The sequence below is a fragment of the Nipponia nippon genome, unplaced genomic scaffold (assembly GCF_047370975.1).
Source record: "Nipponia nippon isolate SJK-2023a ecotype South Korea unplaced genomic scaffold, ASM4737097v1 scaffold_3, whole genome shotgun sequence".
Lineage (NCBI taxonomy): Eukaryota > Metazoa > Chordata > Aves > Pelecaniformes > Threskiornithidae > Nipponia > Nipponia nippon.
Window position 1 is genome coordinate 116,540,312 of NW_028262347.1, and position 6,034 is coordinate 116,546,345.

General features: G+C 42.2%; 1 protein-coding gene across 4 annotated transcripts in view; it reads left to right on the forward strand.

Annotated features, from left to right (window-relative positions):
- The window catches only part of VTI1A (vesicle transport through interaction with t-SNAREs 1A), a 284,394-nt gene extending 279,661 nt beyond the window's left edge, over positions 1-4,733 (forward strand). For all 4 annotated transcript variants that reach the window (XM_087768271.1, XM_009476050.2, XM_087768272.1 and 1 more), the window contains one exon: positions 1-4,733. This exon is cut by the window's left edge and continues 6,797 nt beyond it. The gene's annotated coding sequence lies outside the window, so the exon portion shown is untranslated.
- The last annotated feature ends 1,301 nt before the right edge of the window (positions 4,734-6,034 follow it).

The following is a 6,034-nucleotide window of genomic DNA, read 5'->3' on the forward strand; positions in this document are numbered from 1 at the left end:
CCTACCAAGAGAAAGGCTACAGCGTGACATCCACCCAAATTGGACACTACCTGGGAGGGAGAAATTATAAATGCCTCTCTCCCCAGGAAAAGCTCACATCCCATTTATATACTAGAGAATCCAACCCTGAGGAAACAAGGCCTCATTAGTGTCATTGCCCGAGGAACTACTTAATTAAAGGACAACAGAGTTGAGAGCATTGTTATGTAGGTCTTTGTTCCTTACACCTGGTCATTTCCATTGATGTAAAATGTCATCTTTCTGATCTGGTAGCATTTTGCACCCACTTTAGACAAGTATTCCTGACCAGCCGAGGAGGTGCAGAGCAGGGAAGAATTAGACCTTTATTACTGAGGTAATTATAGCCTCACCTAACCATCAGGCGGAGGGTGTACACCTCTATTAGCCAGTGCTCCCACAAAGAGAACAAAGGCTGGCTGGAAAGTGGGAGCCACCCAGGGAGCATCCCTGTGTCCAGCTACACCACGCAGGTGGCAGACATGCCAGGGAGGTCATGACCACAAGTTCCCGCATTGCCCGGTCTCCTGCTTGTTTTCCCAGTTTTAAATCCACCTTGGCTTAGTGATACTGGTGAAGGCCATGAGATGGGGAGACTAAAACAAGGAACGGTACCATAACGAAGGAAATCATCTCTCAGTTAAAATGCTAAAGTAGGTAGGGGGTAGCTTTCAAAGCTTGTCTCAGCAACTAGCCTAATTCTGTTTTCAAAAGTCACCGTTGAGTGCTTTTGAAAATTTTATCCTAGATGCTTGGCTCAAAGACCTTAACCAAAGATTTTTTTTTTCTCTATCTGCTATACGAAAGCTAAATATAAACCGACGTTATTGAACAAAACCCTAACAAAACCCCTGTTGCAGGTCTAGAAAAATCTTTACTCAGAAAATCAAATTATTGGAGACCACCATCTAAAGTGTGCTTCAGGTTTGGATGCCTCTTGTTTTGTGTATGCAATTTGGCATACAAAAAGAACATTCTTTCTAACAGCAAATATTTGCTTTCCGTTCTTTTTATCTTCTCCTATTTGTCTTTTGTTCTCCTGCCCTCAGAAAATCAGGACCTGAGTGTCTCCGGATGGGTTTTGAAAACGTGGATTAGTGTATTTTACCCATACAAGTATGTGCATATGTGTGTCTGCTGTTTGTCTGAAGAGCGTCTTAATGACTTTTCCGCTGATTGCCTGTGGGACCACAGGCAAGTCATAAAGCTAGCCTGTGCCTCAGTTTACCCACTGCAACTTCATTAACGCTAACCTACCTCATGAAGTGTTGTAATGTTTAATGTATTATGTGCTCTGTAATCGTTGGATTAAATGTATTATGTAAGTGAAAAGCACCCATTTGATGTGTATGTAAATGCTGCAGTATTATAGGTAGGAGGGTCATTTGGGTGTAAGTGTAATACAAGCGCTGGCAAAAGGCAAAAGGGATTCCATTGTATTGACTTATTTTTAAAGAGCTTTTTATTTACTGAAATGCTCTGGACACCCAGAAAGAGAGACATTCCTCACTAAGCAGCTCTGCTGTTTCATCTGTCTTGAAGTGCTTTGATAAATGGATTGAAACTTGTCGGCTTTTCCTGTAGTTTCTGAGACTCCCTCTGGAAACTCTGTTGAAATGTTATTATTGTAACTTCTTAGAGCGCTACTTAATGAATTGTAACAGATATCCCTGCGAGTCTCGCAGACGCCGCGAGGACTGTGCTGCCTCCCCTTCCCGCAGCAGAAGCAAACCAGTGCCACGCAAGCGCATGGCAGCAGAGCTCGCATCCTCTTCCACCAAGAGCAGTTGGTCTCTCACTGGGGAAAATACCTCTCACCTTCATAAGGCTTCAGCCCAAGCCTTGTGTCCCGGCTGGGTGATCGGTGGGGCTTCAGTGACATTGAACAGAGCCAGATGTTGTCCCTTGGGTTAGAGATTAATTTTATCTTTTAAGAAGAAACCTTAGGAAGGATGACAAATTAGCATGGGTTTAAGTCTGTGTTTGTTGATTTCCTCTTTCTCTTGCATGAGATATTTTGGCTTGTATGCAGTGCCTGAGCTATCCTGAAGCTCAAACTGGTGACTTAGGTGCCTGTGGACAGTCTGAACTCGTGCTGCCTGCAGGTCCCACCAGCCCTCAGAGCTGCCTTCTCTCAGGCAACAGTTACATGATGTTACCACATGGGCTGATGAGATGGATGGAGCAGTAAGCGTACCACCTCTTCTGAAGCACAGGAATGACCCAGCAGGGCCATTAGATCTGCCAGAGGAAATCTGCTGAGAGGGTGGTCAGAGGTGCCTGACAGGGACACGTATGTAGTGTGGAGCTGCAGTGGCGCTAGAAGGTGGAAAGAAGTCAACCATCTCGGGGTCACCTTGGACCCTAGTAATGTCCTACCCTGTTGCATCCCACAGTGGAGCAATGGGATGCATGGTGACTCCTTATTTCCTACCTCCAACCTATTCAAAGGAATCTCGCTCCTCCTCTGATGTCTCTGAAGCAGGGGGTGTGTGACCCCCTGCTTGGTTGGGTAGCTCAGTTGTGCTGGGTGGACTCAAAGCTCCTTGTCCTGATGCAATGGTCACTTGAGAGTTTAAAAGTTTTTTAGTGTTTGGGGTTTTTTTCTGTTTTAATCTTCTCACTGGGTTTCAGTTGTCCTTGTTTTTGTAAGAATATGAAACTGAGCTATTGCTACTCAGGTTGTCATGAAGCACGAAATGGCTAAATGCACAGCCCCAGCAGCATTAACAGCTGTGCCCCTTGCCCTGTGTGGTATGGCTGACAGGTGCCTGCAGTAGATAGCGCTGGCCATCTCCAGCTTGAAAAATAAGAGCGTGCCTTCCCCTTGCCTCCAAATATGAACTTGGGCCATCCTGCGTGAGGTACGCAGGAAGGCAGGAGGGGAATTTTGGAGGAGCTCTTAGTCAGTGTGGTGTTGGAGCAGAACTACGAAGTGGCTGGGTGTGGGTCGTCTCTCCACAAGTGAGGCCTCAGAGGTGCCTCCATTACCCTCAGCACACTGAGGCCATGTTTGATTTTTCTCAGCCTTTTATTTCACTTTTTATTACCATTTTGCATATTAAAATTTGTGTAGACAGCCAGAAGAGAGCAGCATCTACACAATACTCGACACAATGGAGAGGATTAGGAATCTGTGGCTCAGTTCTTCAGGACCTGAACTGGGGGGATGTGGGGGTGGTTAAGTACCCTTTCTTTACACTTCATTTTAAAAGTACTTCTAATTTCTTTCTGTGTGTCCTCACTAAAATACAATCTATGTCCAATACTGACTTGTGGTCTCAGCTGATATTTTCAAAAAATTAAATAACACCAGGGTTATCTTGGTCTTTTTGCTGAGCTGTTCACATTTGCTTTTAAAGTTTCTTCCCTCTTCTCAACCAGCCCAAACCTATTAGTGTGCATACTTAGGTACAGTGATGCCAAAATAGGAAATTATTTTCAAAATAACGACTAGTGATTCAGGATTTTTCTGGTATTTCAGCTGCCCTTGCATGAAATTCCTCCAATATTTTCATTCACAGTAGGAATGCTCTGGAAATCAAACCTACTAAAGTTGCCTCTGTTTATTCCTCCCGAAGTGAAATTATCCATGTCCTCTTGTCCCTTGTGAGATCCTGGAGGAAACTGTCTGCGCACACACATTGACACATCTTTGGAGCATTCCACACGAGACAGTGAAATTACACCAGAAATATGAATTTAGCCCACAGAGTGCGTGCGCACTGTGCTGTCAGTACAGGGTACACACACACACACATGCCCAGCAAATGCTCACATTTAAATTTCAGAATAAGCCATTCAAGACACTGTTGTGTGATTCACCTCATGACCGTGCGCTGTATACCTTCCTGAAAAACGAATGGGTATTCTGTGAATTTTACCGCTTTGCAAAAATATTTGACGTGGGTTTAGTTGTTTTTAATATTGAGGTTTTTGAAATCTCAGTAATTGTCATGATTACTGTGTGTAATAGAAATTAGAAGGAAGCCTGGGTTTTGTCTTTGAAGCTACCTACTTCTAAGAGTACATTTTTTTAAGTTTTCTTTTTAAGGTGCTTCTTCATATGCCCCAGCTAAACTTTCCCCAGATTACGTGTTAGCTATGATAGCTGCTCTATAGTTAGATTTTAATCAGCCTCAGTACACAGTAATGTTAAACACTGAAAGAGCTACTAATTAATCGCCTTTCTGTATGTAACAGAGAGATAAATATCCATCCCGGAGGAATTGTAATTTCATGGTTTCTAATGATGGTTAGATTACATTATCTGGATCACTTAGGCTGTGGGTGTCATAAAAAATGCTCAAAGTCATTTATATTCAGTTAATATTTTTTTTAACTTTGTAAGCCTGAGAAAATAATGCGGTGTTAGCAAGTCTGTTTCATATTTTAGTTAAATATACCTTTGTTGCACTGACTGAATGGATTCAGATGACAGTGACAAACTCAGTTCTTTTCTATTTAACATGCACCCTCTGCAATCAAATTAACAACGTACACATCTTCATCGTGCTTCTGCAGAAGAGTCTGTTGAGTTCCTCAGCATTGTTGAGCTTTGGGGAAAGGTTTTCTTTTTGGATGTCTGTTTGCAATGAGTTTTTCTGCTAATTCTTGTATGTTCTGTAAAGGCTCAGTTGTCTATCTTGAAGCAAGAATTAACTGGACTTTTGGGTTGTATCAGGCTGTGGCTCAAATAAAATAATGCAATCTGACAGCAATGCGATCCTCTCGTTTTCCCCTCCCCACTTCTGACTGCTTGGAGTCCACGCGCAACTTGTGTGCCTGCACATATGCATCCACGACACACTTAAATTTGGTAGCTACGAGAATACAAAAAAACCAATCCTACTGCATGTGCATATTGTAACAGCTAATAGTTGCATATTTTGAAGTTAGACTCATTCATATTTAAAAGGCTGAGGCTTCTTTGAACTGCTGTGTTGGAGGGGGAAGTTAATTGTTTCTGAATGAGGATGATACTCCCTTTCCATATCAATTATGTGTACTGCTCCGAATTATCAATAAAGCTCATTTCCAATCTCCGTAGTCTGCAGTTTTGCAGCAGGCGAGTGTGCTTGCAGAAAGTTGCCCGGGCTCCAGGGCTGCAGCCCCTTTCCGCATCCGCCGGGAGCCAGAGGCGGGAGGGAACCCCAGAGGAGCAAGGTGAGATAAAGAAATGTGATATATTTCCAAGAGAGAGTTTGTCATCAGTTAGCTAAAATTGCTTCTGAAGTTTCGCTGGCAACTGTTTTACATGTCTGACTTAGTGACGAAGGAACTATACTATCTTAATAGAGAACTCCAGAACTTCAGAAGGGTTTCTCCTTGTTTGAATGCACAGCACAATGAATTTGTACCCACAGAGCATTCACCACTTACATTTCAAAACCTACAGCACACTAAACGTGAAACTTTTGTTCAAATTTCAAGGATTTTGATAGCCCAAGTGAATAGACACTGCCTATTGATTTTTCCCTTACAATGACTCTTGGATAACCTATTTTCTCATTTATTTTTAACGACAGCTCATGAGATTTTACAGCAATTCTGCCCAACCTCCTAATATCAAAATCCCTCCTTGACCCTGAAAATTGTAATTCTGCTATAGATCACAGCTGCTGAATATTACCTTTTACTAAGCTGGTTAAATAAAATATGTCCAAATCACTAGATCCCACAGGCCATGACTGCAATTCTAATTATACAGGGTCTGTATTTCTGCTCTACTGTACAGAAAAGCACAGCTCTCTCTGAGTCCACACCAAAGTGTGGGAATCCAGAATATTGGTTCTAGTTTTGAATTTAAAAAAAAAAAAAAAAAGTTACATTGCTCTTCAATGATTTTCCTGTAAAACTTTTACAAGGGAACCAAACCCTTTTGATGTGTTCCATACAATAAAATGCTGTGTAAGTCTGGAGGACAGAAGCATGTGGCGAGAATTTTCTTGTGACTGGGGGATGGGTGTATTTGATGTGTACCCATTTCAAAATCAAAAAAAAAAAAAAAAAGAAA